Source organism: Cupressus sempervirens, chromosome 8 (assembly GCF_028749045.1).
Source record: "Cupressus sempervirens isolate cs-2001-9-10 chromosome 8, ASM2874904v1, whole genome shotgun sequence".
Lineage (NCBI taxonomy): Eukaryota > Viridiplantae > Streptophyta > Pinopsida > Cupressales > Cupressaceae > Cupressus > Cupressus sempervirens.
In genome coordinates, this window is record NC_143125.1 from 506,176,696 (window position 1) to 506,191,181 (window position 14,486).

Genomic DNA, 14,486 nt, shown 5'->3' on the forward strand with positions numbered 1-14,486 from the left:
TATACAGTAGAATCAAGGAAAAAGGTTATCATAGCCTCAAAATCAATAATCTGCCCATATGTAGTTTTGCAAAAGATATGTTAACCTATAGGTCATCTCACTGATTTCAAGGACATGGGTAAATCATTTCAAGGCCAGGCGTAATGGTATGTGAATCCATTATAAAGACTGGTGATACATGCAAGAGGGCCAAGTGTCTTACTTCCTTTGTGCACCTGCAATTTTGATCCCTGATTATTGAAAATACAAACCAGAACAAAATAATGTCCATTGCACTTCAAGTAATTCTTCTAGGCCCTGAGAGGAGTGCTTCAACATTGTCAGTGTTGATTCCTAGTAGCTTCAGTCAGATATAAGAATGACAGTTTGACTTGATTATATATGCATGTATGTATGTATGTCAGTCCACTATGTGAACTGATACACATGCACATTCCTTGTGCTCAATAAGAATAATCATTTCAAAAGCTTTGGAGATAAAACTATCATTCTTGTATTTAATCGAAACTCTATGCATCATAACAGATCCAAGTATATTGTAATCTGTACCAGCAGATTCTAATCTTATTTATTGTATATTCTGTTGCCATAGATCAAGCAGTGATCGTATGTATTAATATTGATTAAAAGAACAGATCAAGCAATGATGGTATGCATTAATATTGAACCATATTATGGATCAAGCAATGACTAAAAACAATTAACTGTAGATCGGCGACTTGCCAAAGGATATTTGGTTAAGTAATAACTAACCTGATTAGGATAAGGGTTATGAAAAGCAATGTCATGAGCGGACATGGCTCCACGTTGTGGAGACACGTCCTCTCATGACATGTCTCATGAGTTGATATATATATATATATATATATATATATATATATATATATATGTATGTATGTATGTATGTATGTATTTATGTATTCATTGTATTTGATATTCATTTCTTCAAGACAAATTCTGATCATACCCTGCAAGTGGTAAGAATAGTTTCATAGATTAGTGAATTACAGTGTGAAAATTAAAAGAAATCTATTAGTCTGAAAATAAATTTAATCTACTTTAACAGTGAGCAACTATGAATAGAGGTTGAGTGTATGTGTGTTGGCATTGAAGGAAACATTTTAGTGTTATATTGAGGAGACTAGATGAATGTAGTAGTTGATAATTTACGTAGATCTGGCAGAGAAGTTAAGGGAAGAACTGTTGTATGTAGTTTCTGTACATGTTCTTTCAATAAATTGCATCAAGGTAGAGAAGCAAATTGGCACTTAAAGCTGATTATCTCCCTCACATGTGTCCCCCTTAATTTTTTTGAGCAATTTGTGTTGATCCGTTTGTCTGATCTTTCAAAGCTGTATGCCTCTTTAAATTGCCATTTGTTGGAGCAAGTATCAGTAAAGTTTGTGATATGGAATTTGGAGAGTTCGTAAATTATTTTGGTGTCAAAGTGGTTTGATCATTGTGAGTTGGACCGTAGAAAGCCCAAATGGAGTAGTTAATGCATGGGTGGCTGCTTTAGAAGGCAATATGAGAGGTTTTATATATTCAAGTTTTTGGGGAGATTCAGAAGACGTTGGTTTAATAATAAAATGGCATGAAATGACAACAAATGAACATGGATGAGTTGGGTAAAGCTCTTGTTAATACATGTGGTATAGGAGAAGAGAAAGTAGGTATGTAATATTAAGATTTCTTAAAATAGCCATATGAAGAAAAGAAAATAAAGGAACAAATCCTATTCATGTAGAAGCTGAAATATAGACATATAAACATTTGACGGGAAATTAGTGTGGAATGATTGGATAAAGAAAATAATGTATATTTAAGTGTACATAAAGTTAGTAGCACACAATTTTTTTATATGATAGGATGACTATACCAATTGGATGAAAAATTGACCAAAAAATTAATCAAATGTATTATAGAAAAACAAGTGGACGAAATGTACAAAATTTCACACAGAGTATCAAAGGTAGTTAACGTTGAATGAGGGGAAAATGGTTGCACAGTATATCAGAGAGAATCAAACCCAAACACAAGGTTTGTGGTTGTTTGTAATGTCCCCTTTTCTAGCCTTTAGCCTCTGATGCATCGTTAGCCTTTTCCATCATGGTCTCGTGGGCTAACTAGGTCTTTGTTGGGGGTCAATGTAAGTTTTGATATAGGCCTCTTCACTCTCGGGCAGATTAAAGGTAGCAAGAGTTCTTGATACTCATTCTTTAAAGTAAGTCAACTGGGATCTGTGTTTCCGGTTTTGCAGTACTGGACTTCGAGCATCTTGCCGAGAGCTCTCTGACAAGCTATTATACACGACTTTATGAGTTTGACATGATATTTATTTTAATGTCTAAAGATCAAATTGTTTTAATAAAGTGACTTCAAAATTAAATAGGTGAATTAATTAGCCACTTCATCTTATAAAGTTATCATCTCTTAAGTTCAAAAAAGACAATTAAAGGGGAGAAGAGAATACAAAATGAGGAGACATGCAAGGGAATCGGAAGAGTCATCCCGTTGTGCTTAAAATGGGAAGAGGGAGCTCATTTTCAGCGTGCTTGGATAATGATTTTGGTATTGAGTTTCTATTGGAGAAATCTGTGAAGTGTTCAACTGCATTTTCAGAACTTGAGAATACAAACATTCAGGCTATGCTCGCCGAATCAGATGCAAACCTAGTTCAACACTGGAGTTGAATTTGTGAAAGAGTTCACAGTTGCATTTTAGGTTCATGTTTTGGTTATCCAATCTGATTATAATCATTGCTATTACAATTGGATTATTATTGTATTGCTGAATATTGTAATGCAATAACATTTCCTGAGTATTTCATATGAGCACTTTTCTGGTATATTTGTTGGATTTTTATTGCATAGATTCTTTGTTTGCATTCTGAGGGAAATACCCATCTGGGATATTATAGTGGTATCAAAGCAATGCATATTGCTAGCCCGTGTGATCTTCAGAGTTTTTCGTTTTTATTCAGAGATAAAATATTCAAGAAAAATTTAAATAGAGCAGAAAATGGTATATCAACGAAGCTTAAAGACTTTACTTTAAAATTGCTTCAATATTTTGGCTTTATTATTGCCGTGTGAAGACAGTAAATCTTTGAATGAGCATTGATATTTGACCTAGTATTGGCTTTACGATTGTAATTCCATTGTGCCTCATTAAAGTGTCATGAAATTATATGTGGGCTCTGACCTTCTATTTGGTGCAGTTATTCAGTAGGGCTGAAGTAGAGGATCGAAATATAGTAGTGAGCACTACATATTATTTTTTGTTGAGTGTTGCTTGGACATTAGGGGTCTGTCTCATAATTGTATGCTCTTAATACATGTGAAAAGGTCAGACAAAAGATTATTACAAGCTTAGGGTATTGCATGTATCACAATTCTAAGAAGGCTGTATATTCTATTAAGAGCCATAAAGTATATTTTATGGGACGCAAATGTATTGGAGGGTGAAATAAATGTTTATTCGTTGTTGAAAAGTTTGAAGCTGTCAGGTAAGACCATTGTTTATTCTCTTTTATGTTCTTATACTATTTGAGTGGTGGTGTAAGAAATTGTCAATAAATGAAATAATGCTGGAAGCTTATGTTTTACAAAGCAATATCATATAGCATTTGTGCCCTTATAGCCTTATTTTTGTGATTTTCCAGTGACACGGTAGCGTTTGTCTTTGTGGGAAGGAGTGCATTTCCATTTAAATTGCATAAAGAAGTTTTCTTAATAAATGCGAGTGTTGTCTCTGGAGTAGCTTATTGCAAACATTCAGGTATGACATTCCCGTTGTTAACTATACGTTAGGCATCCTACATCTATAATCTCTACTGACCAGGGGAATGAAAGTACAACCATGTAATTTTAAGTGAGCAATTTCTTTTCTAGACCATTTACCTCCGTTTTAAGTGAATATCAATTGTCACTAGAGATCTCTGCCATGCTCTTTGCTAGTTATAGCCATCAACATATAAAAAATAGCTGCTTCTGCAAACTATAGTATTAGATATGACACAGTAGTAAATTAGGGGGCGTATCATCTAGATAATCAAGATTCAAACTTAGATAATTTGATCTCCATACCAGATGGAAAGTCAATTTCTTTTAATGAAACAATAGAATCTAAAAAACTCCACTCCAGCTCTGTTTATAAAAGAGTTATTATCAATATTGGATCGAGTGGCCAATTAAATAGCCCTAGCATTGCTGCAATACTATCATTCCTATGTTGGTATTTGTGGAGATCAAGAAAATAAAATCTGATGCATGCCAATGACAATTAATTGAAAGACTAATTGTTATGCTTTCTTTATAGTTGTCTTAAATAGATCTTTTTTGTTAAGAGTATAAAGTTTTGACCTGATTGCCATTCAGAAGTCCTGCACATGATTATATTTGGCTAAAACCATGAATTTATCGGGTGAGTGCTCCAGTTAAGTCTTTGCCCCATGAATTGAAGACCCCCACTCTTGCAAAAAGAGGATATGGTAAGAGCTTTCCGGGTTGAGCAATTAAGGTTTAGGAATATTCACACAAATTCTTTGATGAATGAATTAGTAATGTATGGGGAAAAAGACGGTATTCATGTTAATTTTTTCAGAATGATTTAAAAGGGTCTGTTTTTGTTTGTTTGTGAAAACACATAATATGCAAGATATGATCCTTAAGAAGTTTTGGAATGTGGGTAAATCATTATTTCGAGCTTTTCCTTGGTCTCCAAAAGGAGATTTTGAAGAAGTTGTTGCGAAGTCTTCCCTGATTTGGTTTGAGATAAAAAATCTGAATATTGAATTCCATCTTTTTATTCATCAAATTCTTAAGCTTATCGGCTTTGTTTTATAGGTTGAAAACTAGTCTCTCTCATCGTAATGCTAAGGATTTATTAGCCCTAAACCTGGGGGTGAGTTCTCCAAATGTTGTTTCTCAACATTGAAAATGAAAAATTCTCTTGGGACATAAGTCTTTTGGGTAATTTGGGAGCTTGTTTCCATTGCAAAATAGTTGGCAATGCTAGGAAAGATTGGTCGGCCCTGGTTAAAACAAGATTGCTAATTTTGATATTTCCTCTGGCCCTACCAAGGATGACGATAATGGTGCTAATATTGTTAATTCTATTCCCTCCAAAAAGGGTGAAACTACTGTAAGTGTTAAAAGTAGTTTAGTAGAGGATAGCTTGGGAATTAGTAAATATCATGGTTCTCACACAATGGTGATTTTGTTACCCAAATTAATGCTCTCTTTGATAATGAATTTGATATCTTGCCTGCTGTTGCTGATACCTCAACCAGGTTCAAATCTATTGTATGTGCTAAGGACAACTGTGAGTCAGTGGTTAAGGAAAAAAAACTCCTCTAGACTCAATGCACAACAACTAGCTCCAGTGACCATTGCTGAGAGGGCTAAGATCAGTAAGATTGCCAAACGAACTCTGCCTGAAAAGAACAATGCTTTGGATGGTAGCATGCCTTCCATGATGGAGATTTCCCGAGACAAAGATGGTCCTTTTACTGAAGTCATCAATAAACATGTTCAGAAGAAAAGGAAATGTATTGAGAATCAAAATTTATCAAATGGTAGTGGGCATAAGAACAAACAAACTGATATTTATGTTGCTTTAATAGGCTTTATCATAATGGTAAACTACCACTAAATAAATTCAGTGATCAATAGCCACAGCTAGAATGTTGGGTGTCTGGAAATGGCTGATTGGAAATATATTGTTAGAAGGCGGTGCAACAAATTAAAGCACAAAGATTTATTTGTTTGCAAGAAATTAAAGTGGTTGGTTTTCAAGCTCATACAATACTTAAATTTCTGTGGAATCAAGCAACTGGTTTCCATTCTAACTGTGAAAGGGGTAAGTGGGGAGTTGCTATTCTTGTGGGATCCAAATGGGTTGATTCAATTATTGATAGGGGTGTATCCCCATGTCAGAGGGCAATATGGATTGTTTGCAAAAAAGATGATGGTAACTTTGGGATTTGCAATATATATACAACTAATGACTATGCAGAAAGACTGAATCTATGGCAGTGGGCCATTTCTTCTCTACCCAATTCTCACTGGATTTTAATAGGAGACTTTAATATGATAGAATATAGTATAGACAAATCAGGAGGTTTAAACTTTCAGTGGAAAGTGAATGAAATGTTCTTCTTGAATAGATTCAAAAGAAAATTTAATATCGTTGACCCTATTGAGAAAATGAAGAAGGAATTTAATGAGATTTGGTTTACATGGTATAATGATAAAAAAGGCACACATAGACTGTATTGCAGGCTAGACAGAGTTTATGCTGTTACCTCTTCTTTTCATTTCATGATGAAGCTGGTCACTCCCCTATTGTTGGTTCTCTTGCTTCGGTTTCAGATGATTCACCCATTTCTGCATCCATTGAGTTTGAAAATGATCTTCCCAACAAGAAAGTGTGTGCTAAAATATTGACATACTTCTATGAATCATTATATCCAAGATTGCTCAAGAATGAGGTCTCAAATGGTGACTCATAGTGCTCTCTATTCATGGAGTGCAAGGGTTTATAATGGAGGCCCTCAGTTTAGACTTAGTTTGTGCCAATGTAGGTACACCATAAAATGAGAGATTCAAAGAGGAAAAGCAAGAGTGCTAGTCTCCATGATCATCAAATATGCATGCAAACGAAAATGGAAGCTATTCTATATGATAACAACGCATGAAAGCAAACTAATCTATGAAAGGAAAGGCAAATGCAAGATTATTCTATTAAAGGAAATATAAATCTAATCAAACATGCAAATGCAAGAGTAATCTAAATGGATTGCCATGGATGCATGAGAGAAGAAGACAAGAAAAGAGAAGTTGCAATGTCCAAGCTCAAGTGCTTAAGCTCTCCTCCAAAATTGCTCTCCAAACTTGCAGCATAGTAATAAAATCTTGATCAATGAAAATGAGGAGGAGAGGGCTCCTTATAAAGGAAGGTGTGGAGAGGAATGCATCCTCAAGAGCAATGTGGGAGAAATCCCTAAAGAGGAAAAAGCCCACCATTTAGAAATATGTGCAAAAATGGAATCTTTATTTATTTTTATTTGATTTACTTAATTCATTTCCTTTTTTCATCAAAAGAGAGCTTTAAGTGGGGATTTATTTATTTAACTAAAAGAGAGTTTTCTTTTAATTAAATAAGATAAGTTTATTTAATTAAAAGAGAGTTTTCTTTTAATTAAATAAGATAAGTTTATTTAATTAAAAGAGAGTTTTCTTATAATTAAATAAAATAAGTTTTTTTAATTAAAAGAGAGATTTTAATTAAAGAAAATAAAATTATTTAATTAAAAGAGAGATTTTCTTTTAATTAAATAAGATTATTTTATTTATTTAAAAGGGATGTTTTCTTTTAATTAAATAAGATTATTGATGAAATGATCAAACCTTAGGAAATGTTAAATAATTGAATTAATAGAGATTTGATCAAGAAAATTTATTTCAATTGAAAATATTGGAAGGCATTGATATAGGAAATTGATAAATTGATTCCATCATTTGATAAATTGAAGAATGGGGGCCCATATTCTAGGCGACCATTTTAGGGTGCACATAGAAAGAATCCCCTTAAAGATCTTTCAAATTGAACTTAACTTTGCTACAAGACCTAGATATTAAAAGCACTATTCAAATGGTGTCGTATCTCTCAATTGTAACCAACATGATCATTAGTAAACATACTTGAGACTAACTTCACGGTCAGCAACTCACTCTTTCAAAAAATGATATTTAATGGAGATATGTTTAGTGCAAGATGGAGAACAGTTTTTTGGAAATATTAATCACACTAGTATTGTCACAATAATTAGGTACTAGATCTTCAAATATCACCTTCAAATCCATAAGAGTTTGCTTCATCCGCTAGACTTGTGTACAACAAGCAATTGTAACAACATATTCAACTTCAGCTGTGAAAAAAGTAACTGAATCTTGTTTCTTACTTAATCATGCTACTAACCTATCTCCAAAAAGAAAGGTTCCGAGCCATCATTGGTGCTGCGTCTACCATTCAAACAACTTGCATAATATGCATCAATATACACTCTGAGATAAGATAATATTATTAATTTCCATGAGAAACCAATAAGGTTTATGGGACTGATCATACAAATAGAAGAGCTAGCCAAAGCAGAAGCACCAAATGGTGAATGAGGAAAAAAAAAAGCAAGAAACAAAACAAGGGAGAAGACAAGGTAAGGACTAAGGGTCCTTCCTTGTCACAAAAAAATCAGTAATAGAGGGGTAAACCCGTGAATGATCCATAGTCTTAGAATGCCGTGTAAAAATGTTGTAGGATTGTCTCTACCTAGAGACACTGGTGCAGTGTCTAACCGATCTGGAATGAGAAGTACTAGAAGGCCTTTTCAAACCCCGTGGAGGAGACAAGGGAGAGAAAAAGGCAGTAATGAGCTGGTCTAAAGTACACCCCTGAGGTATAAAAGACTGCAACGTAATCTCTCGAAGGTGGGTGGCCTCCTAAAGATAAAGTGCAAGACATCGCTAATCAATATAGCTGAAGAACATCGAAAGAGAAAAACAGTCTCTAAAAAGGCAGTAAATCTCCCTTTGATCTAATAATAAAGAGGATATTGGAAAATGAAGTGGATCTCAGTCTCAACCTCTGACAAAGTACACAACTGACATATCTGATCAGCCCGATCCATATGGTGATCGGTCCGAGGTCTGAGGTAGTGAGAACCAACTCTAAATGAACCTAAGAGAATATTTGTTATTTTTGTGAATACCAAAACCCAATATTAGTAGTACCCTCTAAACGTGTGAAGATTCTTTTTACTCCATTTAGATGAGAAAGCTTAGCAGAAGCCTGAAATTGAGCAATGCTATATGTTGCTTGCATTATATTTGGTCTAGATGTTGTTAGATATAATAAACTATTTATCATAGACCTCTACTGTGTTTGATCTATTGCAAGAGAATTATCATCCTTGGTTAATGTACAATTTGTAATCATTGGTGTATTGACAAGATTAGGTGCATCCTATTATGATAATAGATAAGTGTCTATTATTAGTTAGTGGTAATCTATTTGTAATCTATTGTAAAATTAGAATGTTTCTAATATTTAGTTAGGTGTAGTTATCTGTTAGCTTTCTTTAGCTTGCTTTTAGCTAGAATAAAATATTTCTATTCTTTATGATCGTTTCTTAAGGAAACATCGCTTTATTCTTTTGTATATATAGATCTCTCGGTCTTTGTTAATAACAAGCAAATATTTTACCAATTACTTCGTAATATGGTATTATAGCCACTTATTTAAAAAAAATTGAAAATCATAATTTCTTTTATGAAATTATCGGACCCTATTTTTGAAATCACTTTTCTGAAATATTTGGTTCGAACTAGGGTTTGTGTGAGAATATTGACGATCAATGTTCTTTTTTTTTTTTTCGGGTGGATTTTGAAAAAAATGTTAACTGTTTTTTGAGCATTTTCGTCCATTTTTTTGCACATCTAGGGTTGGGAATAACCAAGTAATAGAATTGAGCCTAGAAATTGTGTTTTTTGCTGTAGATTTGCCATTGCTTTCAAGCTTTTTTCAGCCCAAGACTTTTCTGTTCAAAACCCTAATTTTTTGACTTGAATTTTTTTTTTGATTATAGATTCTTGGTGGGTTTTTTCGTGAGCTCAACTTAATTGTCCAATTTTTTTGGGTGCCTCGATTTTTATGCCTCAATTTTCGAGCCAACAGACCCAAAAGTTGACAATATATTCTTTTTATGTTTTCTACAGCTCTCTTGTGGGTTACCTTTCAAATTTTCTAGGTATTCTTTTTTAGCCTCAACGAACATGCCTTCACAAATCTTCATGCTTTTTCATTGAAAAATGGGCTATTACATCATTGACTAATATTATGCTTGAGAGCTATTCCAAATTCAATGGTCGGAATTGTGGCACTTGGAAGCAGCGAATAATAGCAATTTTTCAATATCACGATACTGATCAGATTTTTTTGGGTGTTACATAGCGTTCGACTGCCCCTGGTGCTAATTAGGATACATGGGATTTGAATAATTGGGAGGCGGTGATGCTTCCTAAATTATCCGTAGTTGATAATCAACTCGCTTAGATTCCATCCGGCAAGACAATTGCCGAGATGTGGACACATCTCAAAATCTTCACGAGACTTTTGACAAAAGCTGAGCTTTCTTTTTGAAAAACACTTTATTGTCTATTATCATGGATGAGTGAACATCGCTCTAGGCTCACCTGATCAGGATTAAGGAAATCCATGATCAACTGCTTGCCATTGGTCGCAAGATGGAGGAAGAGGACATTGTGGTTATCACTCTCTGGAGTTCACAAAAGTCCCACAAGCATTTTATCAAGACTTTCAACATCAAGTCTTTTGTTGTTATCTGAAGTTTAGAGATTTTTGCACACTTCTATTTCAGCAAGATCGGTGGGAACAATAGGTTACAGTTCTAGCTCTACCTCAAAAGAGTAAGCCTTTGCTGCTAAATCCTTTCAGAAGGATAAAGGCAAGTTTCAGCGGTATTCTTAACAAAAATCATCTGCTCCAACTTCATAAGATTCCTAGAAGAACATTCAATGCAACTATTGTCACAAGTTTGGTCACATGAAGGTTGAATGTCGGAAACGCTTAGCTGCCCAATCTTAGCAATTAGGATCGTAGACCAAAGGGAATAGTGCAGAGCACATTGAATAGACGAAAGCTTCTTATTATGCCTTCATGGCTAAAAGACCTGCAGATCATGTGACGTCGTTTGTCTAATACATTGACGTCGTTTGTCTAATACATTGATTTAGGTGCCTCTCGTCACTTCACCCATCGTAGAGACCGGTTCACTAACTCCCAACCTTACTTAAATTCTATTACTTTTGGTGGCAGACAAGAGTACACCATTGTTCTAATGACTTCTCTAGCTTCTTGAATGCTCATTGCATCAAACACCAGTTAAACACACCCCACACACCACAACAAAACAATGTAGTTACTTTAGACTCAAATTTGTACATCAAGACTACTGACAGTGACATCATCCTTTTGGTTATTTATGTGGATGATTTGATCATCATTGACAATTTGACATCTTTGGTTCAGGGAATCAAACATGATTTATGCCAGCCTTTTGACATTGTAGAGATTGGGCATTATTGCCTAAGTGTTGAGATTTGGCAACAGTTTTCTCATATATTCATCTGTTACTCCAAAAATGCCAAGGTTCTATTAGACAAATTCTGTATGCAGGATTGCAAGCATGCATCTACACCTATGGAGAAAGGTCTCAAGTTATCAACCAAGTTTGATTTTCCTCCCGTTGATGATACTACATATAGGGAATTAGTAGGCAACCTCATATACCTCTCTGCTACTAGGCCTGATATCAACTTTGCAGTCAGCTACATCTCACATGACAGCTCTCAAGGCTGATTATTGGATGGCAACAAAGCGTGTGCTTCATTATGTGAAGGGAACTTTAGATTATCGACTTCTTTACCCTTGAAGTTCTAATCCTAGATTCCGTGGGTTCAGAGATTCAGATTGGGCAGGCTCTGTTGACTATAAAAAGTCAACTTCTAGATATGTGTTCAGTTTGGGATCAGGTGTCGTCACATTGACCAGTAAGAAGCAACAGGCAATTTCTCTCTCCTCTACAGAGGCCAAATATAGAGGGACACTCAAGGCAGGTTCTGAAATTGTTTGGCTTCATCGGATGCTTGGGGATATGCAGATGTCACCAGCAGGACCAACCACTTTGTCTGTTGATAATGAAGGCGTTATCAAGTTAGCACAAAATCTAGTCTTCCATGAATGAACCAAGCATGTGGATGTTCACTGTCACTACATACGACAGATGGTTGACGACGGGGAAATAGACTTGCCATATGTTCCTACCATATATCAGACTGAAGACATTCTCATCAAGCCTCTTGGTACTGATAAGTTTGTAAAATTCAGAGGACAACTTGGTGTCGTGGATAGATTAACCATTAAGGGAGGGTATTACGATAATATATAAGCTTATATTATTAGTTAATGGTAATTTATTTGTAATCTATTGTAAATATTAGAATGTTTCTAATATTTAGTTAGGTGTAGTTATTTGTTATCTTTCTTTAGCTTTCTTTTAAGCTAGCATAGAATATTTCCATTCTTTACAATCATTTCCTAAGGAAACATTGCTTTATTCTTTTGTATATATAGGCCTCGCGGTCTCTGTTATTAACCAGCAAGTATTTTACCAATTACTTCGTAATACATCTATATGAATATTTTAAAACATTTTCTTGGTATATTTAGTTTGTTATATGAATATGCGTTCAACCAATTTTGAAACTTGAAAACCAAGAAAATATGACAACTTCCCTGACATAGACATTTCAAAAGCTGATTGCATTTTGTTAGCAAAATCTTTACAAACTTCGTCATTCTCACCAAAAACAATTTTCATCAATTTATACAACCACTACAAATACCTGATAAAAAAATACAAATTCGAAATATAGGTTACTTCTTGCGTGGAATACAAAGCCCTAGGTGCCTGTTCAAGACCATACAATGCCTTTTTGATTGTGCAGACATGTTGAGAATGACGAAAACATGTAGATACCTTCTAGCTTGGCTACAAGAGTAAATGTCTCAGTAAAATCTACCCCTTCAATTTGTGCATAACCCTTACATACCAGTTTAGCTTTATTTCTAACAATTTTGTCATCTTCGTTAAGTTTATTCTTAAGCACCCATTTAGCACTAATGACATTCTTATCTAAAGGATTAGGAACTAACTCCCAAGTGTTATTTTTCTCAATTTTTGCTAGTTCCTCTTTCATTGCATCAATCCCATTATCATTTGTGCGAGCTTCCTTATATGTTTTAGGTTCCATTTCAGAAATCAAAGGTAGGTAGACTTCTTCATTATAATGTTTAATAACCTTTTTCCTTTTTTGGATCCCATCATCTCTTTTACCAATTACTAGCTATTCAGGATAATTTCTTTTTACAAACTTGGATGGATTCTTTTTACCAATATTTTCAAAAGAAATTTCACTAGCATTCTCAAAACATAATTCATCATCTCTTAGAAGTATTTTTTGTTGAAGTGTTTTAATTAGAATTAGTGGAAGGTGTTGGAGTCCTTTCAAATACATTAACTGAACTAACAATAGATTCTTCAAAGTTTCTCTTCTGTAATTGCACCTCATTTTTTACGTTAATTCTTTTTTAATGCCCCCTTTTTGGGACATTAGAAGATTCAAAGACATTCATATAATATTAAAATTGTCTATGAGAGCATGAATAAAAAGGGGCAATTTAATATTATAAGGTGGGCTAAATGTGACAAGGAGCGATAAGACAAAAAGCTAAGAGGGGAGTTGAAGAGTCACAACTTTGTGGATTTAAAGAAGAGAGGCTCATTTAGTCAGGCATGCTTGTTTTATGATTTAGATTTCAGTTTCTCTCTTGCAAGAGTTATTCAGAACGCAAACCCATTGTCCATGGAGATGTCACATTAGGTGTCTCGCGTGTGCTTACAGGTTCTTTCCTTAGTGTTCCAATCTGACTTGAATATGTTTAATATTGGACTTTGAATGTTGATTATTGTATTGCTATTTTATAATGCAATAACATGTTCTAAGGAATTTTATGAGAATTTGTTGGTTTTATACTGTTGGTATGAAAAGCATTTTCATATACTTGAATTCTGAATAAATTTTTGAGAAAGAATTAGTAAATATCTATAGGGGATATTTCAGTGGTATCAGAGCCTATAGTCTTGCCAGTTTGTGAGGTTACTGGAAATATATCTTGAAACTGGATTATGAAGTTCATGCATCAAGTGCATTGAGTGACCATTACTAGTATTACCCTGTGAAGTAATTGCAGAGATACATTATCTACAGGTTATGGGGTTTGAAGGAATCCTCAACCATTTAGTCCCAATATTTGACAAATAAATTTTGTGGGCTCCATGAGAGGGATTTTGAAAATTATATACATAAGAATTGTCAAAATTATGGGAAACTTGTTAATTATTTACAAGCATCTTTATAGGAGGCACATTCAATATTAGGAGATATTTAAAGAGCAGTCTTCAAGTGCACCTGAGAGGCTAGTATTGGTTTGGCATCTAATAAACTTGGGAGAATATTGTCTGGGACACATATGATAAATAGTAGGAGTCGTCAATGGAATACATACATAGCAATAGATCATGTAGTGCTATACAAGTATACTGGTGAATGGTTTAGCGGCAGAGGATGAGAGAATGTACAAAGTGTTTAGAGGAGGTTTGCAGATTTGGATTGAATCTTGGAAGAATGAAGTCTTTTTTGCTGGAATTCTATTGAATCTCCTTGGAATGTGATTCTATCATTTTTGGCTAGCCACTCATTGTTGGGGAGCTAGAAGCTAGAAGACCATCTCAGAATAAGGTTGAACTATTTACTCTCTATTGGGAAGGTCCTCAATCTAATACG

General features: G+C 34.4%; 1 protein-coding gene across 2 annotated transcripts in view; it reads left to right on the forward strand.

Annotated features, from left to right (window-relative positions):
* Positions 1–14,486, forward strand: part of SFR6 (sensitive to freezing 6) — a 212,951-nt gene that overhangs the window by 115,927 nt on the left and 82,538 nt on the right. The window contains exon 1 of one of the 2 annotated variants that reach the window (XM_089798210.1): positions 3,758–3,780. The exons of the other annotated variant lie outside the window; for it this stretch is intronic. The gene's annotated coding sequence lies outside the window, so the exon portion shown is untranslated. Of the gene's footprint in view, positions 1–3,757; positions 3,781–14,486 lie in introns of those variants that run through there. 2 annotated transcript variants of the gene reach the window in all.